Source organism: Bombus huntii, chromosome 3 (assembly GCF_024542735.1).
Source record: "Bombus huntii isolate Logan2020A chromosome 3, iyBomHunt1.1, whole genome shotgun sequence".
NCBI lineage: Eukaryota > Metazoa > Arthropoda > Insecta > Hymenoptera > Apidae > Bombus > Bombus huntii.
The window spans coordinates 15414879-15441990 of record NC_066240.1 but is presented as its reverse complement, the minus strand read 5'-3'; the positions used below and the strand labels follow the sequence as shown (position 1 = coordinate 15441990).

General features: G+C 41.0%; 1 protein-coding gene across 8 annotated transcripts in view; it reads left to right on the top strand.

Moving 5' to 3' along the window:
• Positions 1-27112, top strand: part of LOC126863993 (zinc finger homeobox protein 4-like) — a 410183-nt gene that overhangs the window by 66048 nt on the left and 317023 nt on the right. For all 8 annotated transcript variants that reach the window (XM_050614831.1, XM_050614828.1, XM_050614820.1 and 5 more), the window contains one exon: positions 20627-20677. The gene's annotated coding sequence lies outside the window, so the exon portion shown is untranslated. The remainder of the gene's footprint in view (positions 1-20626; positions 20678-27112) is intronic.

The following is a 27112-nucleotide window of genomic DNA, read 5'->3' as shown; positions in this document are numbered from 1 at the left end:
TATAACCTGTTCCATTGATCGTCTTATGAATCAATGTGCTATATAAAGTTTTACCGTAACTACTAGCTCTTCACTTTACTTTCGTAGTCCTCTCATTTCACGTATAGATGATCCCCTAGCTATACTTTCTCTGTTCTATCTCTAACATTCTTTTGCCTTTTCTGAATTAATAAATATCGGTAATGGTATGTAAATCGATATTAATCATAATTAATTTTAAATTAATCGTTCCAAAATGCACGCGAAATGCAAATTAAAATATGCAACTTTCGTCTTAAGTAAAAGATAAATAGCATTGGTCTTTGTGCAAAGACTCTGTGTAAGAATTTTAGAAAGCCAAGCGAAAGCCAAATCCCGTTTATTAAAAAGAGGACGGACAGACGTTTCTCGAAGTCTCGGTCGTGGCCGCGATCATTAGAAGAAAGGTTAATTACCGACGTGCGTACGTTATAAAATACCACGTCACTCGGCGTCCCGTGCAACATCCACTGAAACTAATCAATCAGAGTTATCCTGCCGGCGCGAACAATACGTCTTGTATCAATAAATGTTGCATTTATCTTCCTTGGCGTTATTTAAACGCTGCACCTCGTACGATCTCGTCCGCAGATTCGGATTTTTATAGGCGCCATTACGAAACGTGCCGTCTTCGCGATTGCGTTTCGCGAAAGACGGAACCCAGGTATGAGAGATGCGAGGTATGAAAGCTTAGCAACGCCTCGATCGGTCGTTCGCGACCGAAGAAACATTAATTACGACGACTTGATGCATGGAAACGCCGCGCGCCACTACGCCGTGTAATTAATCGCTGCAGGTGGAAGATGATATCGATTTTGTGGCGCTCGTCCCGACGATTCGTCGGATACGCGCGATCGCGATGCCAAGCTACGGCTAGAGAAAAGAGAAAACCCTTAAAGAGAAGTGGAACTTTGCGGGAAAAAGTATTTGTTGGAAACTATGCCCCGTTTCTCATGGTGATGAGATGCTCGAATAAATTAGATTGCGGATATTTTTGCGACTTCATATTTTTATACGCGTGATTCGAGAAACGGAATCTAAGCTGAGATCTGTCTCATCCGATAAATATTTCAAAGAATATCGTACTGTGAATATTTACACATATATTTGTATCTACTAATTTCGTGTGTCTTAATTTCACATTATCCATAATTAACGATCTTTCTCCTTTTATACGAATACTTTCGTCTCTTATTATACGTTTCTCGCAGCACGCTCGAGCGATTACATCATCAAAAATATAATCCTGCCGAATCAAACAGCGTCACCGCTGCGAAATCACAGTGACATCACGTCGCTTGTCTCTATCGAGTCTCATTCTGCTTGCCACGCGTCGTGTAAAATTCACGAGATCGTAAATCCATCGTTATCTGATTAAATCCGCAGGAATTCCAACATTACAAGAATTGCGATGTTGTAATTAATAATAATAAGCGATGTCAGAGTGGAGTTAAGGGCACGACGAATATTATTTTTCTCTTATGAGACATAACAGTATCATGGCGACCGATCGCGACTGTTACGCTAATTAACGATGTAGATCGTGCTTCCGGGTCGAGTGGGGCTACCATAAATCTGTAAACCGCCGTGGATTCCCGTAATTTATCAAAACTCGAACGAACGTCGTCGTCGACCTCCTCGTTTCCTCCTCCTCGCCGAGACGACGAGCGGTCGTTACGCGATGGCGCGGAATTATTCCGCGGAAAATAACCGTTATAAATTCTCTGAGCAAACCTATAGTGAAAAGTGCTGACACGAGCAACGCATTTCGAATCAAATGATAAATCCATCGGAGTTAAGTAAGGTTGGATATTAGTGTGTAGATGAGGGAGATTAGTGGAAGGGATGGTGGAGACAGAAAATGAAAAACAAGTCTGATATTAATAAGAGATACTGATTTCTTCTAGCTTAACGAAGGCACACGTACGAACCTCTGTCTGTGTTTATTTGTTGAACACATTGTATCGATAATAAATACCATAGGGTACGCGTAAGCGTGAGCGTGAGGATATAATACAAGGGTGAGTTTGTATAAAGACGACAGCGGAGGGTGGGAGATGAAGAGAACCGCGTTGATTGTATTTTTCGAAATCAATATCATTAATGTGATACAGCAGAGAGTTGTTGATGAAGCCACCGCCCGTTGGGGTGAGAGGTTCCTGGCCACTTCTTTAATCGCTGGCTCTTCGGGGGTAGAAATTGAAACAGATCTGATCTGCTTTTCTCTTGCAGATCTTTATTGATTTAAAGGATAGGATGAAATTCCTGGTTACTAATTCTAACGAATTTGTGATTCAAATCACGATTAAGATTGGGACAAAAGTATTTTATATAAAACGCGAACAACCATATGAATAATTTGATTCCGTCAACATCAAACAGGACATTCGTACTTATAACTATACTCTTTTAAACTAACGATCAAGTTTCGAGAATATAAAATTTATCGACCTTTGATCTATTAAGCTAAATTGCCTCGATCTCGATATTACTCTATCAGTAAAACTAAATAAGTTCGATTAATCGCTTTTACCATCGATAACATCCATATAACATCCCCAAGAAAATTTAAATCTGTCGGCGACATTAAAAGCGAAATAACTCTGGGAATATTGAGATCGTCCCGATATTTTTCGTCTATCTATCCGTTTATCCCGCTCGTGATTAGAGTGTCAACTCGCATTAACACTGTTGTAGATATCTGGCGTTCTCGTCACGCTTTATCGCCGCGGAGGCGCGAGGACGTTTCTTAGGTATGTAATTCATGAAAAGAATATTCAATGGAAATGCTACGGCCATTGGCAATGGATATGGTCGACGTGCACCACATTGCAATTTACGACGATCTAATCGCGGCTGAAGTTCAGGGCCGTACAAGTATGCTCGTGGTACCCTGGTCGGTGATCCCGCCCTTGCGATTGCAACCGGAAACGAGGACCTGTGCGTGCATCGAGATGCTGCCGGAACGTCATTAATCAGCACCGGAGACGATCGATCAATGTTTTTCGTAATTGGTCTTGCGTACGTTATAATACATCGCCAACGATTAGCACTATTTCATCGATGTAGTACGATGCGTGGGATTCGTGACATTTGACGAGATATCTTTGCTATTTTGATCGGAATTTACGTATCTCTTACTAGTAGACTGCGGATGTTTACGTGTCTATTAATTTGTAGTATATATAGCGTAATGTAATAGGCAAAAGTACATGGAATATTCAGAATGTAGCACTTTTAGTAAATACTATTTTTTATATTAATTTACTAGATGTTATCTTTCTAGTTCATAAAAATATACATTTGCATGAATATCCACAGTCTGTTTATCAGTCAAAGTACATATTGTGATCACATCGTAATTTGTAAGATAACGTATAATAATACGTATTAGTGCGATTCGTAGGATATTTTAGCTTCGCCATTATCGCTTCTCCGTACTATTCATCGAAAATCAAGGATGCTGAGAACGATCGAGATAGAATCTTCTTCAATCTCATCGTATTCCAAATCACTCGCAAAATGAAGCATCTTGAAGAAAACTGAAACATAGCCATCCAACGTTATAACTCTTTCTCAACGTTATAAACTCACCGGTTGAATTATTAGCGTCGGTATAATGAAATTTTCCCCGGATTATTACCCGGTGACCTATGGTGGTAGTGCATCGACCGTAGAAGTCGACCTAGCGCAGCCACCTCCACGAAGAAGGTCGCCCTTGCGTTCGTGAACCTCGTCCACTTTCGACGAGGGACACTGTGCACCTTGGTCAGGTGGGTGTGAGTTAATTAGAGGCCATACTGTACGGTGGAGCGCCCCCTTACGGTCTCCGTTAGCGGTTTTCTAGCCACGACCGTCGTCAGGATGGAAGAACACCCTGAAGAGGGAGACGGGGGTGCAACGCCTGGCCTGTCGTGGTAATATCTAGTACGTGCTACGTGTCGACCGCTTATTAAAAACATCGAGCCTCGGCTGGCGATCCCCTTTCCAGCCGGAAAGAACCGCAAACATACACGTACGGTCGCATAAGTGCGCTTACATGTGTGTACACGATGAGGTTACATGCGTGCATCGGGGGTTAAACTCGCGGCTTATTACGGTTCCTCGGACTTCGGCTAGGGAATTATTAACTTTCGCTATTTTACGACCAACGCAACGGTGTGGATATTGGCCGCGTTCGCGTATTTAAATTCAGTGAAATGCACGCTCGTGTTTGCGAGTGACAGCGCTATACTTGTGTCGTGACGACAACGATCGAATTTTGTGGTGTAAATAATATCGTTTCGGTTGATGTGATTATGGACGTTTTTGATGTTGGATATTTGCCACGTGTGTTTCAAATCTTTAATGCGTGTACCTAAACATTAAAACGGCATGTGTTATACGCTTTTAGAGGTATTTAAGTTGTATTCTTGTCGACTACCATTGACCCTGTTCTTGCAGTATTTCAGTGTCTCCTTGTACATGTTATATTGGCGTTGTTTGTACGTATGGTAGTTTCCAAATATTATTGGATCGTCGCGCAACTTAAGCAAACGTATCTGTAATTTTTTAAATTCTCAAAATTCGAAAGTCAGTAAAAATCTCAGGTTATTACTTCGTCGTATAACAAAGTTACCTAACCTTGTTCATATTTTATAAATATCGACATAATTCGAGGAACTCGTTCTTCTAAAAACAAAAAAGCTATACCCTACGAAGAACTGTTGTCTATTTCCATTAAATAAGTATGTTTCTCAAGAACTGTCAGGTTTGTAATGTCATCTTCGATTCGTCAACGTAACGATATTAAAGAACTAATTCGTCACGACGACGTAATCGATTCAATTTTTAAATAATCGTCGTTTAGTCGCGTGGCAATCGATAAATTTACGGCACGATCGGTGGCATTAGAAACCAACCCTCTCACGACCTAGTCGCCCCTCCACTGGGTAAACACCGCAGGAAATCGTAGAAACCTGGCATGTCACGGTTGCAGCCGCTATTACTGCCTATCCACGTTCGTAATTCTACGTATGCACGGTGTAACGACGCTTTTCACAGAACAATAGAAACGACACGAGCTTGTTTATCACGCTCCTTGCCGCAAATTTGCGCCTACACCGGAGAGATCAATTTGTTCGACGAAAGGGCCACGGTTGATTACATCCCTCGCGTCCATTTCGCTGATTACTCGCGCTTGCCGTCCCTTCTTAGCCATGCAATCGTTGAAATTTACCATAAACAATCTTGTCAGGTAATTTAGATGACTTTTCGTAAGGGTAGCACGCGTGCAGGTTCTTACCGTGGTCTTAATTTTGTGTATTACTACTTGGGAATGGTGCGAGCTCGGATGCGACTTTGCACGTAATTATCTTTATGCACTCGAGCTTCTGCGCTTTGTTAACGTGTTTCTACCACTTTGGAAGAATTCTTTAAATTAGAAAATTCTATAGCTTTATTTGGAATTACATACTACTGCAACTTTTGGATCTATCTATCTTTCTAACGTGCTAGGAATTTCTAATACTAAAATATTTATTTCGGTTACATATCATTAAACGTCGGATATTTTTAATTTTAGGAGAAGATTGACCCAATTTCTTTGGTAAATGGTTCGATTAAATTTGAATTTTCACTTCTATACAGGTAATATCGTAACACATAGGCGATTGTATTTAGTTCAATGACTTTTTTAGTCTTCATATACATCTTAACTTTTCTATATCTTGTGGAACACACGTGTTTTTATACTAATACGTTTCAACAATGACATACACTTAGAGAGGTAGTAGAATCATTAGAGGATACTATCACAGTGAAACGTCGCTTTAAAACAAAGCTCGATACCATTAACACGCATGTTCCAGCAGGCAGAAACACCCGTATCGATATTCACCATTAATCACCAAGATAAATATCTCCGTGCACCCTAAACTATCCGGCTCGAGGTTCCGTTTCTTTCTATACCGAATCAACGAACGAACCAACCGGCGCGCAGTCCCACTTGGCGCAGCTCGGTCAAGGAAAAAGTTATAAATAATATATTTCTCGATTTCGAAGCCTTACGCGGCGAAGCTTCCATCAGGATGGAGCAGCGTGGTTTCCAGCGTGATGGCGCAGCGGTAATGCAGCGTCCCTCCAGGGGGTTAGCGGAGTTAACGAGACATCATAAGGGCCAAAGTATAATTGCGTCAAAGGCGTATAACGGTAGTAATCGTACGGGCGCAGTCAGGCTGCAACGAGGTTCGTAGAAACTGAGACGAACGACGGTGGATAGTTCGACGGGGGAGAAACAAAGACGAAAGTATCGCTGCTCGCAGCGTCATAGGGGAATGAAACGAAATTAAGGAAAGAAATAATGCGATAGGAGAAAGTAGCGGCGACCAGAGGGGGGTTATCCGGTTGGTCGCACACACATCCACGCTGGTACGCCATTGTAACACTCTCTCATCGAGAAAGAAAGCTTGGTACACGTGTTGATGACCGAGACTCATCCCTAATTGCGCCTGATGACACCGTGTCCTCGGGGGTGAAACCGCAGAACGCTCTCTTCTTCCTCAGCTTCCTTCCTCCCCCTCGCCATCCCTTATACCGACCATCCCCCGGTGGACGAACCCTCGCACGAAAAGGGAAAAGCCTGGACGGACGGGACATGTGTCGTGCTCAAGCATCCGGAAAAGCACACCGGGTTATCTAGGATCCGGACCAAAATACACGGCACACGTTCGAGGGTCGTTTTTTTCGTTCTTCGAGCCACGATGCTCTCTTCTGTTGCGAGGGCGACGATCCTGTCACGTTTACCTGGATAAGGGCCAGCTTTATTGGTCCTTTAGCGATAGTCTGGCTGTCTGCTCTCTCGCTAAACGCTCTCTTTGCATCTGGGTAGACGCGACTAGAGAAAAATTTGATTCGAAGCATCAAAAAAGGTTAATCGATCGATCAATAAAAACGTGGTTCGATATATAACAGAAGATATGTAATACAAAAAATGCACGGATATGATACGTAGCACGTGACATAAAATATTAGATAATCCAAACACGATGTACAGTGCCTAAATAAATATATAAAATAGGATATAGTAATATAAAATTTTGTTCGCGGAAAGAAATTCTATATCCAATATTCTTTAGGCTTTATCGTTGAATATTTTATACATATGTATATCAATTCTAGAAAGTGTTTTAATTCTACGTCTGTGTTTCAACTTACATATGCTTCAACATGCTAAGGTCAACTTAAGGAACGTTCAAACGATCCATATTATCGTCAATGTTTAAGATTCCCAATATTATCATACGTAAAAGAGCCTCTAAATGATCAATAGATACTGTCAATATAATGTTGAGAAGCTTAAATATTGACAGTAATATTGACAACATAACAGTAATATTGACTATGTGAACGTTCCTTTACAATCCCTCGGTACACAAACTACCATCGATGTTTCGCCGAATATCCATCCACTGACATACAATGTAACATACGACTATTCGACGTTTCAACCTGCTCAACCAAACTACAAATCCGCATCAACTTCTCGCCACTCGATCATACCTCCACCCTCCTACCTCGAGAACGTGCCTCGGGAAGACCCCACGGATCTATCCAAACAAATGAATTGCCCAAGTTATCCCCGGCATCTGAACGTTTTTAACAGGTACGCGGCCCGGGTACGCAATCAACGTTCCAACCCTGGCTCGTCTCGCCGCCTATTCAATTACGCCGGAATTTCCTGAAATCGAATATCGTCTGAGGGCATTTCCGGCGCGACGCGTTCTTAGAATCCGCCAATTAATCGACCGTCAAGCTGGAACGCAGCGCGACGCTGAATCGGGAGTGGGTTTTGGCTGGACAGAGAAAAAGAGTGAGACAGAGAGAGAGAGAGAGAGAGAGAGGGATGAGGGGTGGATCGGGGGTGAAGAGGGTGGGCTGCTGCATGGAGAGCAGCTACGTTATGAATACATTATATCTCCGGTTCTAGGGATGCTGGCACATGCGCCGACGGGGTGGCTCCACCCTGTCCTCCACCGGGACTCGCTGTGTTTCTCTCTTCTCCTCACCCACCCTACTTCCTCCTATTCCTCTCGTCGCTCCGCGCCGCTCTCACAGTCACAGAACCCTCCTGTCTGTTCGCGCTAATTATACATGCGCTAACCAACCCGCCTCCAATGAGGCCGGGCCTGTCGCCCTCTCTGCAGAGAGGGTTCAACCACTCTTGTCCTCACTCGTCGGAGTCTGGGTGGAGCATGGACCTATCTCCGTGCACGGCACGCTGTTGCTTTGCTTAATTACGCGGAGGCGTTAACTAGCTTTCGGCCAACCCTTGAACAGCAACCCTTTGCCGTGGACCGTAACCGTTGATTGGCTTTCCATTGTGACTTCATTTCCGTCAGAGACAGGATAAATTAGAACTGCGAATTGTAAATTGGTGATACGAATATCGGTCTTTGAAGAATCACTGTACGAGAGTCGGAGATTGATTGTTTTAGGAGGATAGTTGAGTTTAATGGGCGTGGAAGAGGCAGCCATTAGGAGAAAGTTCGGAGTTTTTGATACGCGTGGTACGTGTTTGGATTCTTGGCGTAGCGAAGGATAGAGAGGGAGAGTGTTACGAGATCGTGAATATAGTTTATGTGCAGCGGTTACAGCAGAGCGAGAAAGCGTCGTGAATCGATATCGTGGTCGTCGATACGTAGCTTTGGAACGCGTAATTTTTTTTTCTGCCCGGTGTTAATCTTGAAATCTCTACGTCGAAGTCGTTTGATATCTTCTATATTGCTCGATAGTAATACAGTTATACAAACTCGGCTCAGACCTTGAATTCCGAAAGGTACTTTCCAAGAGGTACAATGTTTTAATCGGTTGCCGATTCAAAAGTTTCCTACTTAACTTCGAAATTATTTGGTTTCTACGCTGCTGAACGCAGGATCGATTTCAGTCCGTTTTCTCGATCGCGCGAGGCTGTCCACGCCATCAGTTTCCCGTGGATAATTAACCGGGGACGACACACAAAGAGGCGTCCTATTTTATATTCATTGCCTTCAATCCCATTAGGAGCTATCACCGATTCAATATTCCTCCACCGCGAGGCCCCTGGGCTCGACTTAATCTCATATTCGCAAGACAAACACTCACCCTCCGGCGATCTTAACAGACGCTCCGCGGGAAGTAACGACCTCGCAATCTCCAATTTACGAGCGGACCGCTCTCCGCGAGCGTGCAGAGTACGCTCCTCGAGGTCAAAGATTTCCTCGGCTCGATCTTCGTTTCCATGGTGGAAATGACCGAGACGAGGTTGTGCCGGCGCAACGAGATAAATAAGAAGAAGCCCGAGGAACAGCCGGCGAGTAGGAATGGTGAAAAAAAGACAGAAATATACGAGAGGGAAACGAAGAAGGCCGGACTAGAGAGAAGACAAGAGGGGATTCGGGAAAAGCGAGGGTGAAAAAGAGAAAGGCAGAGAAAGGAGAAGAAGAAGGGTGGTTATTTGGATGGAGGGCGAAGCAACGGACCGAGATTCTCTCTCTCTCTCTCTCTCTCTCTCTCTCTCTCTATCTCTCTTCCTCTCTCACTCTGTCATCTCTCTCTCTCTCTCTCCCTTTCTCTTTTTCTTGCGAACGAAAGCTAGAGAGCCGCGGAACGCGGATTCGACAAATCGAAGTGTACCCCTCGTGCGAAAGCAGCCAGGTCGGGGGTGGAGAGGGATTTCTTGAGGAGATAGAGCGTCGCTGCAAGTCAGAATAAGAGGGTGGGTGGCGGTGTGTGCCGCCTTCGACGCGCAGGCCCTATGCAAAATAGTAAGGCTGGTGGGGTGGCGGAGCCGTTCGAGACCCCCCAGCGGGGCAAACAACCCCTTAGTTCTGTCGTAGCGGCCGCAGACGCCCCCACCACGTGTGTGTGTCGCGCGAGAGACGCCTCTCTCGTCGTCGTCGTCGTCGTCCTCGTCCTCGTCGTCGTCGTCGTCGTCGTGGCCGTCGCCGTCGTCGTGGTACGTCGTCGTCGTCGTCGTCGCCGACGGCAGCGCCACCACGCTCGTTTCCTTATTTCGTCACGATTTTTTCCACCGATATCTCGATCCCTCGAACGTCCGGTGTGCGCTTCTTTCTGCTTCGCGTGAAAAAGCGCGCGCGACCATTTGGACAGCTCTCACAGTGAAAACGTGCTCGAGCCGAAACAACGACGCCCTCCCGCGATACGTCCGGCAAGAGGAACCCTTCCGTTCGGATGCATCCCTGATTTCAAGAGTAAGAGCCACGCTTGTCCCTTCCTAAAACAATGTAGGAGTTCTTTTTTTTTTTTTCATTAAAAATATACATTACGTATATAGTGCGTGGTTCGCGTTTTTCAACAAACTATACGATGATTCCGACGATGGTACGTGCTACCAAGAACGGTTTACTTGATCGAGGGTAGTAGCAGACGTGGGTCAATTTCGAGGTAGTTAATCGATGAGTGAGTTGATTGATTTTATGGCTGTGATCTCCGCGAAGAATATAGATTTCTTTGTTCCATTTCTTTTCGTGGTATGCATATTTCTCAGCTGGTAAAAAAGGTAGTCGTAGAATCTGAAGAAAATAGTAGCGAAACAGTTATCGAGGCTGTGTTTTGTCCCTGGATTTTATAAAGTTGCTATTTTTATCACTCGGCGTGTGATTCGTTTGGACGTTAACCTTGTACGAACACATTTCGGTGAATATTTTATGATTCTGTTTCAAAAGATGTTTTAACGTTCTTCGTTCGTTAATCCATTTAATATGATTCTTGAGTGCTTAATCCAATTAAACGTTAAGTGTTATTCACTACTTTAGAAGCATAGAGATTCTCCCTTCCAAAACGAAATCCATTATTTGTGTATAATTACACATCCATTCGATTTATCACGAAGCGATTCGCTGTCAGTTTTACACCTCGATGTTCGTAGTCATCACTTCCATATTTCATTCCCCAATCAAGTTCACGACGACTCGAGTTCTGTTTCTTAAATTCCGCTGATCATCTCGCAATTTTTCTCCTCTGAAAAATGTAAATTTCTTCGACGAGATATCTTAATAGCGTGACCATCGAATAGGCATGATTATGTATAAAACGAAAATTCACGCTACGAGGTCACGTCACAGACATCCAGGTAATTTCAAACAATTATCGCCTTTATCCTTCGCGAGTCGCACGGTTATCGACTGCGAAATTAATACGATCCTCTCGATCATTAATCACCAAGCTTCCGTCTTCGATCGTGTAACCGTTACTCGAACGGAAGATCGCGGCCTGGTGTTCCGGCAGCGACGATCCACGCAGCGTGAAGTCAGCCACGGAATTACCTTAGCAACCTTGAACTAATAAGTCTCTCTCTCTGGCTGGCTGCAACGACGTCGCGGCGCTCCTAGACGCGTTAAACGAGAAAACGTTCGACACGTTCCGGGGCAAGTCCGATCGCTTTATGGACACCGATTCCGGAAAGTCGTAAAAATGCGGCGATTTCGGTACCAGGTACATTTACGAAATCCTAGGATCGCATAAATCTTCGGTCGCTTTCGAGCGGAATTAGCGATGTAATTATCGATATTTATTGGAACCGCTCCTCTATAAATCTCTTTTGGTACTGTTAATTGCTTTTACACGGTTCATTAGGATTGACACATTTTTTCTTCGTATTTTATTCGTACATTCGATCGAGATGTTTGCAGCGCTTGTCTCTTCAAACCTATGAAAGTATGTAGTTCGTTTAAAGATTAATCGAATCGATGGCTAGTTCTCAGCGTTTATTTTAGTAAAAAGTTCTCAGGAATTTTTAGTTGGAATCTCTCCAGTGAATTTACTTCTTAAAGAAGATTCGTACAATTTTTACGATCGAGATATACGTGTTAAGAATGTTATACGTTAAAACTGGTATAGACGCGTTTTCTATGACAAAGGTGGTACCAGCCATCTTGTTGGATCGATCAATACGATTCGATATTATTTTAAAACCGTGTAATTTGACGCGTGGTATGAATTCTAACGATTCTTAATTAAAACTCGTAACGCGATTAAATGGTTTTAAGTTATGCAACGTGTTTACGATATTGGCAGTTGGGGCTCGATCAATGTATTTTAGTTGTTCAGAGAATGTGATTGAAATGTCAGACGAAGGATACGAAGAATAATTGCCGCTTTTTTACTGTTTCAATTACGTCACCGAAACTATTAACACAAACTTCTTATTCTTATTTTGCAGTAATTGCCAGACATGTAATTAAAGGAGCATCCATGTAATTTAATTGCAAACGTAACGTATAATACATACTTTTAGTTCGATCTTTACTCTGCGCGGTATTATATTTAACGAACAGCTCTACAATTAATTTAGATTCTTCTACCATTTTCGTCGTTAAACAAAGAACAACAGCTCCCTGTTTAATTTATTACACGTTCATTTTATTACGGTGGATGATCAGATGATTGCGATGTAACGAAAAGATCGCAGAATCCATAGTCTAAAATTTTTAATTATTTATATAAACTCTAAAACACTTTGTATAACGAAGAACTCTTCAATTTAAATACATTTCCCACTTTTTCCCCTCAAATAATTGCCAATTTCGTAACCATCGTCGCAATAATCTGACTACTTGCTGTATAAATAACAAATAATGCAGAGATACCAGGAAATAAACAGATTAGTCAATGACATTCGGTAAAGAAAATCTTTCATCAACGATTGCATCTCAACTGTCACAAGCTAATACAAAATTACACAACACCTTCGATCAGCTCGAAAGTCATTTCTAAAATCAAAAGGCAGTTTCGTTGACATTTCCTCTGTCGAAAGAACGAAGGAGGAAATCTAGCACTAAATCAGCCAGCCTTCTATTGAATTAAACAATTTCAAGGAACGGTGTGTACACTCGTTGGCTCATTAATTCATCATTCGTCCGGAGCGGCGGTACCAGCTACCAGAAAGCATCACGAGAAAGTATTCTATCAATCTTGTTACGAGTTTCCGTCGGTGTTGCGCGCGGCAGCGTTTAAAAGAACAAATTCCAGCCGACTATTAGAGACGCGTTCCGTGACGGGCGTCGATTCGGTGGTAATTACACAGTCACAGCAGCTGGTAAAGAGGGGGCAAAGGAAAAAGAAGACGCGGAATCGATAGGGAAAAAGACGATTAAGGAGCGTGATTAATCGTCGATCAATTAAAAGTCGCGGCTGCGCGACGATTGCGTCACGCGTCAGATTCTCTCATTAATTAATTATTAATGGCTTGCTGTAGTAATTACCGATGCAAATCAGCCCTCTAACGGACGCTTCCACGCGATTGTTCGTATATTATCGCTGGAAAATTTCATAATATCGCTTGCACGCGCGAAAACGATCGTCAAGATAGAAGGCGATCGAAGAATCTCCTTTAGATGATTGTCGATTCTCGACTCGATTCGATCATTCTCCAGATTTACGATGAGTTAAGTCTTGAACGAATGGTTTTTCTAAATCGAATAAGATACGCGTCACAAAGATAGATGTAATAAACAAATGGACAAATATAATTTTCGAAGATCCCCCTTTTAATTAAATACTTTTATTTCACAAAACGGTTGTTGCTATTAATACTATTCGATCTTTAAAAAAGTCTTTCCGTAATGTATCACGAGATTGCGCAATAGAGTATTTACATTAGAGCTGCAGATAGATAGAACTCGATGAATCGGCGCAAAAGTAACGCGAATTTCATTGGAAACGTGTATAACAAAGTTCGATCTAAAAATATCTGAAGAATTCGATGCAGATCGTGTCGAACTGCGTAGGTAGTTATACTCGGTGCAGTTCGCTTCTTCTAAAATTAAAACAATCGTGAATCCGTTTTTTTTTTTTTTTCACTGGCGATTCTTCTGCGAAGTAGAGAGTAGTGGACGCCGAAGCGTTGGCTAAATATTCGTCGCGTTGGCGCGAAGGCTGCGCATGATTATTTTTACGAAATCTTTGATGGCGCCACGAAAATTTCCACGCGTCTTCGCTACGATCTCTCTAAACGGGCCGGCACGCAGCACTTCGAAGGCCGACCGATGATCATTAGTCCTTTTCAGGAAACAAAGAGCCCGCGAAACCCAGACGATACGGTCGGCGCGATAGTTGAAGTAACCAGGCAAACGCGAGAGTCGTTTTATTCGCTGTGGCGAACGAACACGGCAGAGAAAACGCGCGCGGCACACCTCTGCGCGCTCGCGTCGATCATTTTCGCGATCTACGATCGATCCTGGTCCGCCACTGGCGGCAGCCAGCTACGGCGCGCAGCGATAATTACGATAAAACCGGCGCCGGCAAAGCGGAGTTAATTATTCAGTGCCGTGCGTGTGCCCACGTCCTCCGTGTCCCACAAAGGGAAATGCCTCGAGGCAGTTGCCCTTCGATGTTGGATTTCGATAGAAGAACAACGAGTGCCTTTCACCTTTTTCAATTGCTCATAGTACGCGTCTTTCTGTTTATCTTTCTGTTGGCGTGTATCTATAGTTTCACCTTTTTATGTATCCTCGTATTTTCGAATTATCGAGAGTTTGTCTTTCGCTGTAACAATCGTGCGCGAAATATTTTTTATTTCGTAATAAAATTGAAGTGTATTTAGTATACCTAGGAAAATCGAAGGGGAAGGGCATTAGTCGCGTTATTTTTTACTTTACTTTACTCGCACTCAGAAAACGAAGAATTAGGAAATGGAATTGTGGAAATAACGATATGAAAATACGCAGAAGTATGTGTACTTTACTAATAGACGAGTAGAACACGACAGGAACATAATCGATAAATCAAAACGGTTGAGTAATTTAATCTGACGGATTAACATAGTTTCGACGACAATATTTGTGTTCGGTGCTTCGTTATTGTTTTTGGCATACTCGTACAAGTTTGCACGGCTGTGTAATAATAGATTTTCGAAGCTTCGTGGATTTATTTGTCCCTGATTTTTTTTTTCGTGGAACAGTTCGTGCAAATGAAACGCGCGTTTTTCTTTAAGCTTTCACGACGAAATGAAAATAAACGGAAGGCTTTTGTGTTTAATTGTTCTCAATGGTTTGGTTAGTGGTTGTTTCGAATATGTGTCTCGTTTCTCGTGCGAGTGTTGGCTTTCGTATAAAACTCGGTTGCTTGGAATTTCTGGAATTTATTCAATCCCTGTCGTACGTGTTGTAATTCTTTCAGAGTTACGAGATCGTTAGGTCTCATCTTGATTACGCCACAGGTACAACACATTAATACGCGATTGAGATAGAACTAGCAGACTCGAGAAGTTTTGTGCAACTTCTTTATCCTCTACAGAATTCGTAATATTTATAGATGACAATTTGTAGATGGTTAGTCCAACTTTTATTACATATGATTTCCTCGTTGAATAATTCACCGCGTAAATTAAAAAACACGAAGTTATAGTACTTGCGTCGCATATTTTTTCAATTTTAAAAAGTTTTATATAAAAGTTACTTATCATCAGAGGCAACGTATTTTAGCGTTATTGCTTAGATATTATTAGCTATTCTGACACAGTAATCGCCACACATGTTCTACATTACTAGTGCATTCTATTTTACATGATCGTTATCTTCCGATCCCCAAGTATTCATCGTCGGCAACTACTACAGCCTTAAAACGTACTCTTATTTCCAATCTACAAGAGGAAGCGAAGGATAACGCAAACATTATTACCAAACCTCGAAAGCCTAAAGAATCTTTAGAATCTTCACGAATTCAGCTCGTCAACGATCGAATCTCCAACCATTCGAGCACACCCGCGATCATTACCGACTAAATTAAAAAAAAACGAAGAAACGAGAAGAAAGGAAAAGAAAAAATCATTTCTCGAAAAGTTTCGAGCAGGACGAATTCAGAGCTCGGTAACGATCGTGGGGCAAATGATCCACGGAGGATTCAGCAGCCTCCGGGAGGGACACCGCGGGCGGTCCACGATCGGGTAAGAACGAGGAGGAAGGCGCTAGGATGACGGAAAAGGAGGGTCGCCTCTCCAGTGGACGTTGTACCTCGCGAAAGAGAAACAGAGATAGACAGACTATGAGGGAAGGCGAGGAGAGAGGAATCTTTTACGGATCGACTACCAGAACGATGAAATCGGTGACGGAGAAAGGGGCGGACGTAGGCGGTCATTTGTTGCTGTTTATTAATTCGAGGCGAGGCGAGATACGTCCACTTTGTGCGGTTCGGTTGCTCGTTTCGCCCACGCATAAATTTCTCTCTATGTGTTTCTCTCTCCCCGCAATAACGCGCGCACGTAGGCCACAATGGCGCGCGCGTCCGCCCGATGATAATGCAGGACATCGTAAATAAAATATGCCCCGATGGCCTGGCGGTAGGTGGTGGAGGAACGAAGCGGGGGAAGGACCTGGTCAAAATTCCGGAACGAAGCTTTTTCGTAGCGGCGAATCGGTGATTCGTGGATCAACGACGAACAACCGGACGAGGGCCGAAAAGCATCGTAAAGGCGGTAATAAAAGCGTTGCTACTAACATGTCGCTCGCGCGGCTTTTTATTGGCCAGGAAGGACAAGACGTTACCTCCGCCCGGATCTGGCCAGGACATTGTTTTGAAAGGGAAGACACCGTGTTCTCTTGTACGTCTCGCGAACTCGCCTCTGCAATAGGGCCGTGTAACGTTGTAACGAGCTTTTCAACGATTTGCAAAGTTCGTGGCACGTTCGATTGCTTGGATGTACAAGAACGGTGATTGTGAACTATAGTGCGGTAGGAATCGATTGTAACTGTGATTTAGGGTACAATGTTAAAAACGCTGTGCGATGAATATAGGTAGAAAGCTTGTAACGCTGATTTTGATTCTGAGTATACGACCCTTTTCGCATTTTAAAGGCTTCTGTATTGTTGGAACGGAGAATAGAAGAAAGCAAGAGAATTCTTCATTGACGAAGCATTAATCGATATCCGGTGTATCGCAATTAACGCGTTAAGAGTAGCCATTTAGAGAAGTAAAATTTTCAGAAACGAAATAGTACAGATTTTAATAAAATACTAAATATTACTTGTGAAATATATAAAAACATCGAATACTTTGCCCAGACTCAAAAACGTATTATTCGAAATATGGTAGCACCTTCAACCTCGACCGATTATTACGGATGAGGTGTGTTACGTGTTCGATAATAGCCAGTGCATACACGGTAGATAACCCAACTAAAAGAGTTATCGCTAAAAAAACTACCTGTTTGATATCGTACATGTTGAACCAAGCGTCGTACGTACTTGTATGTATATCGCAGCTGACAAATTAATATCGTTGGTTCGACTCGTCCGGAATCAACGCTGCAGAGCCCTTATCGCGATCGATCGAACAGCGTCGAATTAATTTCGGTAGCACCTGTATCGATTATAAGAGAACGTTCTTTTTCTCTGTCTGTCCGTGATCACGCTCGGAGGCAACATTAAAAATAACCACGGTATCGGCCCTCGTGCAACGAACCACCCACGTCTCTCGGTCTCACATTACGATCGCGTATCTCTTTTAATACGGTGCTTCGCCGAGAGGGCATTATGCGAAATTTTTTGAATTTTCAACGAACGACGCCGCTATTGACGAAAATAACCACGCTTACCCTACCCTTCACCATCCGTTCCACCGGTAACCGAAGATCTGACCAGCGTGCAAATCACATTTATTATGCGAAAAATAGAGTGGTTCGTCCACAAGCTTCGTCCGACTATCACAATGAGTTTTACCAATGCTGATTATCGCGATCTCGTAAAGAAAACTGGAATGAACAAGACATGGGATTGTTCTCTATGCTGATATCGATTTCGATTGCTCTTGAACGCTACTTTTGTAATTAGATCACTGGTATGCTTCGAGGAAGAATACGGATTATAGATATCGTTTTTCAAGAAGTATGTGGTTTCGTAAGTTTTTGTTGCAACGAATGACACGACACGTTAAGGAATTATTAAGGAATATTATTCCTTTTGTTACGAATTGTCTTTTATGTCACGTATTAATGTTAGTGGAGTGTTTAAAGCAGTAAGGTATATTTACGATCGGGATACGTTTATTATCGAAGTCTTTATGAAGGTTAGGGATAGATAACGATTTATTATGAAAACTACAGGGACTAGTTACGGCATAAATCCATTAAATTAGCACTTGGTTCTCCAATTGCGAAGAAAATTCGTAGATATTCTTGTCGAAGGAAAATGATTATTGATTTTGTTAAATGCACGTTAACATTCATAAACTGGAAGAATGGAATCTTTTTGGCTGTGTGCGTACCTGTGTGTTTCTTTTACGCATATAAGCATTCATAGGATCGAAATTGTCACAAATTTATTCTATACAAATAGAAAAATTCTATCTAGTCGATGAAACAATTCTTTGATTTTCTTGCAACAATTTGAAATTGTAACGAAGCAATCATACCAATTTATCAGACAAGATATCATTATACGTAGATATGTAGCTCATTTGTTCATTAGTCTACTATCTTATTGAAGAATAATAAACACCGTAAGCATACAGTTTGCAGCGAATAGCAAGACTATAAAGAAGGAGGTCAGCTATACATTACATCCCTCACGATGACGAATTTGACCTTAAGCGACCATTTAATTTTGGACGAAGAACAATACACGAAGCTGAGCAAATATTTTTACATCAATACAGTAAGATAAAATAATACACCTTCGAACTCATCAGCTTTCGTTATTGAATCAGAGATCAAAGAAGTTTCTCGAAATTAATCTCCAAACTTCTCTAAGCTGCCATTTTATGATAGAAATACGTAGGATTATCTACCCAACTATGCTAAAAGCAAAAAGTAAGAAAGCTAATTACATCGTTTTATTACACCATGGAACGCAACAATAGGACAAATATCTTTAACCCAACACTGTCAGTTCGATATTGTTTGAGACTGTATCATACCTGCCATTTTCTCTTTCATCGAATCAGTTTCTTCACAAAAATTTACTCAAGACGAATTTAACTTAAAAAATCCTTCGAAAATTCCAAGAAACCACGAGAGAAAAGAGAATAATCGTAACCCAAAGTCGATCGAGACGTTTCGATTGGAATACCGGAGACGGATAACAAGATCGAAGCTCGAGGCTGGTTCCATGCCCGCGGAGAGACATCGATGGTTATTATGAGCAACACCATGGGGACCCGTAATATAGCCGAGGCGTTGCTGTAGGTCCGCCGCTTCTCTCCGCACGCACACCAACCGTGGACACTCTCCTAACGGCTGTAAAAAATGATTCTCGCGGCGAAAGACATGTAAATTTATGAAGGCCCTCGAGGTCCCTCTTCTGCCTACGTCCCTGCCTCCGACACAGATGCATTGTTGCGCTAACAATTAATTAATGTCGCTTTAATTGTACCTGCACACCATGCTGGTCACACTTCCACTTTGTTTCGTTTCCTTTCGTCTCGCCTCGTCTTGCCTCGTGTCGTTTCTTCCTTCGTTGGGTTTGGTCCTCGATCTTCTTTTGTCTTTGCATTCGGTCGAACGCACGAAATTATGCTGATCAGCCGGTGCCGTTTCGTCGTATTGTTCTTCCTCGAGGATACCTCGAGGTGAGCATTTCGAGAAGCGTGTCCCTTCTTCGTAGCCACATTGTTTCGTGGCGAGCGCATTGTGAACGCGTTGTGCACGGCGAGGCGGTATTTGCTAATGTGGGACACGTGGTATTGTTAGGCTGATTGATAATTGTTTTTTTAATTAGACCCCTCGGGGAACGAAACTCATTACGATTCCGATGAATCGTTTCTGGCGACGCGTGTCGACCGTTCGCCGGATGTGAAAGCGCTCGGAATTTTTCAAACCTGTGAAATTGCGAATTTGAATCAGCGAGTTGGCTCGTTGTTCTTCTTACGTTTTGAAAATGTTATTTTTAACTCTGTAGTGAAGGAATTTTAATGCTTCGTAAGTTTTGCGACCTTTTGCTATTGCAGATCTGTTTGCAACATAAAAATATAATAAGGTCATAATGATGAAATTATGAAATAGCGGGCTTATTCATACTATTTATTAGTATTTCTTCGCACTACAAACGTGTAAATAAATTTGACAATGAATCTTCCAAATAAAAAACTGCAAAACAGCGATACAGAACATTTCTTAAATCATGTTCCTACGATTTTGCGACACATAAAAATTTACAGTTTCAAAGTCATCTATTTCACTTGAGAAATTTACGTATTTCCATCTTAAGACAAAGAATTGATGGTCATATCCAAATCGATTACCTCGAACTTTGTTAAAAATTGCAACGAAAGCGCAGGCCAAAAGTATCGAACACGTTATTTCGATCCATCTGACTATAATCTCGTCACTCTAAACGTATGCAAGGTACAATGTATATCACTGGGCGATGATCGTTCGCCTGCAGCAAGCATTTCCGCGAACAATTTTTGCGCAGGATGTTGCGCTTATCGCGCGAGAATCTCGCCGGATGATCGGCGACGCGTTTAAGCTTCGGAGCGTCATAATCCAGTCGGTGAATTTCACACCTGCGCGATATGAGCATTAATGTTCCCAGGGTTTGTTATGTTTTTCACGTTACAAGCGTGTGTTCTTGTGTATTTTCGATGGTTGTATTGGTGCACGTGGTGTTCAACGTATGCTCGTATTTTTCTGTTACAGGATATAAGGGAGCGGAAGGAGCGTAGATGAGTTCTACTGTCTGCGTCCTCGGTAAGTCGTGAACAGCGAATATAAAGATAATATAAAATGTCTCACGACCGAGCGCACGGGGTCTTTATGACATGCACGTATTATCCGACCTGTACGGACTTTCATTTAACTAACGAGGCAGCGCCTTTTGAAATTTATAAATGTCGCGGTGTAACGTTACATTCCTTTCAAAATGATACGAGCCTCAGGAGTTGGCTTTAGTTATGAGCTGATCGGTTTTATTTTAACCAATTAACTTATAAATTATATCTATAGCTATTTCGATCGTCGGGGATAATCTTCTTTTCGAAAGATTTGTTGCTGCTTTGGTTTGGATAATTGAATCTGTAGGTACGAAACAAATTACGAGTGAAAATCAAACCGATGCATTCTACATTTAAATAACCACCTATCCTTAAAATTGTTTATAATACATTCGTAAAAAGATTCGACGCGTGTTCAAATATTTCTTAAACCGCTGTATCTCGACCAGATTGGTTAATCTTAAATTTCTCTTAACAAATAACAATCTCTCTTAATAAAGATGTCTTCTGATTAGAAAACGTACACGACAAACGTCGTTAAAAAAGACACAAAAATAATACGGAAAATTTCAGCGAAAAATTATATTCAGAGTGTCGACCACAAACCGTAGCTACCCCCAATCGTATACTCGGAACCGATAATCTCTACTGAACTTGCGAAGCGACATCGGGACAAATTTTCGAATGAAAACGATTCCTCGCGAGACTCCAAGCCAGCCCCGTATCACGAAGAAAGAAATACAGATTCGAGAGGAGAGTAAGAAAGAGACACGAAAGACTGAGACGTGGCAGCAAACTGTGGAAGAAGGAAAGAGGCGAAGGATGAAGGAGACAGTCCGGTTGCCGGACTACCTCTTCTTCCCCATAAATACGGATTTAGTCGCGCGGTTTACGAGCGAAAACGTGTCGAGCTTCGCGAGGCTGGCCGCGCCTAAATTATTAAAGTCGTAAACGATCGAAATCGTCGTTAAGCGGCGCGCGAAGAAACCCATCGGACCTGCCTCCGCGTCTCCACGACGACGACGATCATTTTTCCCGAGCGGCGTTTCATTGTTGGACCACGGCTAAGCGGAGCTCTGTTGGTCGCGTTGCACCGTCCACGACAATAAACGGGCTTACTCTTGAGCGAATACGCGCGACCAGCCGAGCCTACTCTTCTCGCGACCATGGTGACGTCCGAACCGAGCATAGATCAGACTGCAGGGTTATTGGCACCGGTAATCTCGAATGGCGCGAGTAATATCGCTCGATGAGTTGTTAACGCGAGGCGTTACGCGAATAAAATATTCCGCGTCGAGATCGCCGTCAGATTTATCGCCAACGCGTTCCACGCGCGGTTCGCCCACCAGAATTTCGACCCCGCGCGGATTCTCATCGTTCCCGCGTTCTGATTAGACACTGTGAATGTTTATTATATATACGTTTAAAAAATTACTTTTTCCCCCAAAATAATTTATTTTTTTGGGAATACGATCGAGTAAATGAAATTTCACCTGCTTGATGGGTCGTATTAACGAACATGTTTTCTTTTCCTCTTTCATCCAATAGCTAGATTCTATTTTTCTATTCTAATCTTTTCTTATCAGGGGCATTTTTCATTCGACCGTGTTCCTTCGGGAAATATGTAGTTATTGCGATTCAAATAATTCGCGCGTTTTATTTGCACGCAACTCGAATTCATACGAGTAAGTAAATCGCAGATGCTGAAATGCCGCGTGTTTCGCGTTAAATATTCGTCATAAATAATTAAACGCTGTTATCAGGAAATAGCATTTCCTTACGATTTCGAACATCCAGCGATAAAATAGGACGAATCGTAGAAATTTACAGTCGTTTATAGCATCATAAATTCTATCCGCTTTGGCTGGGTCTTTGATAGATATTTTAAGCAGAATGCCGCGATAAACACGTTTACTTCGCGGAAAATGCAACGAACGCTATTAAATCTACTGTAATTAATTTTCTATTTTTCGGCCGTGTTCTACTTCTTTCTCTCTCTATTTTCGCACTATTGATTCAGAACTATGGGCAGAAAATATTCGATTAATAATAATCTATCGGTTCTCTCGTTGTTACTTTAAAATATCTTTCGGAATTTATTTAAAAACGGAGCTGTTTAAAGCAGGATCTTTAGAAATCGGAGTTTATCAAATCTAGAATAATTAAGAAACGGTAATCTTTATTCGATATTCTCTAATATATTCCTATATCAGACTTTCATTATATAATTAATTAGTTGGTGACGATAGGATATTATGGCTTGGAAATAAAATATCTTGCTTGTATCTATACATTTCGTTTCAAATATATAAAATCGTTCCTCTCAATATACTCTTTTACCTTCTTCTCAAACGATTTGACGAAATTTTTATCTCACGAAAAATCGTTTCGTCTGTCAACGAAGCGTCTTAAAAAATAAAGTATGCAAATGATCGACAATAAATAATGAACGTACGAATACTTACCATTAATTATCTTTACAACATATGCTTCGTTAATGATCTTATACGCAATTAATAATCCATGTTTTCTGCATTGCACAATATTGCTAGTTGCCTTCTGTCGCCTTATTTAGTTCATTAATTTCCGACTGAAAGGAAACGGGTGCATCGTTTCTCAGAAATAAATATCCTCGTACAGTGTCGCCGTAATGAAAGCAATTTCGTACAATCTCGTACGTAATTCCGTGTAATTTTCTGGCTTGTAATATTTTTGTCCTTTTTCCGTGGAATTTAGAGCACCGTTTATGGAAATTAAGAGGATTAAGGTTGCCACTGTACAACAGTTAATGATCTCTACAGGTACTCGCGTTTCTTGTCCACCGATAAGATTTTAATCGCGTCGATCCTCTAGTAGGTAACGAGCAAAACGTTCGTTCGAAGCTTCTTCTACTAATTAACATCGTGCCGCGTATAATTTTCTCGCGCCATTCTGCTCGCTTTGAAACACTGACTGTATCAAAATAGCAGGTACAACGCTTAATTAATCGGTGGAATTCGTGAAAAAGCAGGCAGAAGCATTTGTAAATATAGGTTCGAGAACTGGTCGTTTAGCAATATTTCTTCAAATTTATTTCATCAGAGGCTTCTCCGGATTAACTTCTGCTTACGAAATGTGATTCAAATGTAAATTCTTCATTCTGGTTCGAAATATTAAATTAACTCTTATTAATGGTATATATGATATAAATAATAGCGATATCAATGGTTACAAATAAAATATCCATTTTCAGAAAGCCTCTATTTCAAAATTTCCTATCATTGTTAAACGTTAAATGTCAATTTAAATTAAATGAAATTCGTGTTGGTTAAATAATTTGCAAGAAGATGTATGTGTAATTAATGTATAATAATAGGAATTATTCGTTTCTATGGAATATTATTCGTGTAAATTAATAAAATAAAATTCTAACTGAAATAATAACTGAACAAGTGTGTGAAAGGCAGCTTTAGCAGCATTATTTAATTTACTCAATTCTGTACCAGAACAAAATCGTATTCTTGGTAATAAAAATATTTCGTTATCTCGATTTTTTAAATACCGGTTGTCAAGCACGAGCAAATCGCGGAAGAACCGACTTAGTGTTGGTAATGTTAAAACCTCCGTGTACAATGTTATTAGCCAAACGTAGGCAGTACACTTAATATATTCTGTCTATCTGATCGAAACGCTTTAATTGCGAGGTGATTATCTGCCATTATCGAGTGACTAACGCCGGTTTTGTTGCTTAAAACACCAATTTACGTAATCAAGCTGAAGTCGAACGTTCATTAGAGACGGAAGTCAATAATGACGTAAAAGAAACGCGCAAATTTAGACAGGACAAGCATAATTATCGTTTTAATGAACCGTATGGTACAGAGAAAAAAGTTTTCGTGGAAGAAGATCAAAATGTCGAACCATGAACTTAACAAAAAATTAACGGCAGAGAAGATGAGAATTTCACTGTAACGTATTTGTTCATTATTACAATATGCGCGCGATACTGATTTTGATATAAGAATGCGAAGTAAAAATCATGAAATTAAAGAAGAAAATATAGAAAATAATAATTCGTGCAATCCACACGCGTAAAACTTTATGCGACACATTTAAGTTTCGCATAAAAGTCGTCTGTTAATAAATACATGAATCACGTACAATACCTTAAATTAAAAGGCAGAGAATAGCGATCATGTTACCAACATTGTCTTGTAAAACTTCATACTTTTTTTTTAAATTGGTCGGTAATCACATAGCTAGCTAACGAGTTTGAAAAGTCTGCAAGAAGTAGAGTTAATTAGTTCGACTTACGAGATTCTTGTTTAGTATATCTAGGTAGGGAAAATCCAACCAGGAGTGAACGTGTCAATAATCGATTTACTATTTAGTTATATGGAAATATTTGCAACAGAGCGGTATAATTTATATGTTAAACGATGTTATTCGTATCTTTAATACGATGGAAATAAGATCTGAATTTAAAGTACGTAGTTTAAACAACTAACGCTTTTCATGAAACAACGATTTATCGAAGACGCGTGTTCGTAAAAAGGATATCGTTTTTGGAAAGGAGAAAAAAGAAACGCGAATTCGACATGGATAAATGATATTGAAACGAACAAAATACGTGTCTATACGTGGGAAACGAGCAAACGGATTGTTAAATCGAGGATCACAAAGTGTTCGCAGTCACGGGGTCAGAATTTGATGAAGCACATTGATCACTCATCGGACGAACACTCATTTGACCACTTTTATTTCGGATGATCGCGCGAATGACCTGTGTGAAACTAATCCATCATCCGTTTGTATTAGCGATCAATCACGTCAAATGGCACGGTTTTGAAAGTTTGCACTGAAACCTGGATAAAATGTTCGCCGATGATAACGATCTTATACCGGCGAAATAAATCTTTCGATTAATGTAGCTTAATTGCGGTAAACGAGAATGTCGGTATAGAAATCTTGTATCACATTGATTTGTTAGAAGAATTTTTTCATGCAAAGTTGTTTATTTTTTTCCCCGGCGAGCCATTCATTTTCATTTGTCAATCGCGTTAAACGATTAACGTTCGTAACTATCAATAACCGAGGCGTTAACCCACGTTCATTCGAAATTGTTTATCAAAATCCAAAGATCACAATATACCCACTAACGAAATTGACACTTAATCATTTCCTCAGCTGCTTTCCTTCATTCGCTGGTATCGCACACTACAACTGTACATGTAGGCACTCAAACATCGATCGAAAGTAATTTTATCTCTCGACAGCGTTTCTCGTTTTATAATTCACAGACATTTATTAATTTTCCAATTAACGATTATCTTTCCAGAACCTTTGATTACGATCGAACGCTATATTATTTACATATGAGAGTAAAACATGCTGAATTTTCAAAGTCGCAAACAAAATTATTTTAATCGCGCGAAAATAAAAACTGACGACGACATCGATTAAAAGACGCGAGAGTAACCTTGCGAGAACGTATTGAACGAAAAAAAGAGAACAGACAGGCGCAAGAATGCTTAAAATCACGCGAGAAAGATGTGGTGAGTTTTTAAGAAGAAGTCCATTATGTATATTATATTTTAATCGTTATTAATGTAGAATTATCATATAAATTATACTTATCATGCAAATCGTTGCGGAAAGCGGAAATTGAATTTTTATCGTGAATCGTGTTACTGACAAATTAGTTATGGTTTAACGTTTTACGCGTTCGACATCCGCGTCATGGCTGTCAATGAAATTCGTCACGCTCTTGTAAACAGCTTATGCAGTGTCTCTTATTCGTAAAGTTCGCGTCTGTATCTCGAAGATGCGGCGTCGTGTTATTCCGTTAGAGAAATCGTCAATCAATCGAATAGAGTAGTCTGTCCTCTTTGTTGCAGATGATATACTTATATAGATTACTATCATTATACGCAATGAAATCTTATGTAGTACAAGTAGGTATTTGGATTTTCGCATTATTGTGCGATGCAGTGACGTGTAATTTGCGCTTTTTTCATCTTATCTCAAACAACCATATCCTATTGACGATAAGAATAAAATATACAAGAAATTTGTTAAATATAGAACAAATAAATAAATCTAAGAACGCAACGAGGTTGGAAAGTATGTATGTAAATATTAAAAGAAACTTCAATAGGATTATTGTTCGTTTAAAGATGTTTGATCATTATTTAATAGCCTTAAAAGGCACCGTTTTTCGTTCACTTACCTTATTAGCTATAGTCGCTAAAAACTTGAATGAGCGGATCGCATCGGATAATCAACCAAACATTCTAGTTTTCATTAATTTAGATCGCTTATCGTGGACTATTTTTGTGCCTTATGCACATTACGAACGATTAAAAGTATATAACGTTCTGGCTAACGAATAAAATTTAATCGAGTGAAACCTCGTTTGATCCAATCAGTCAGT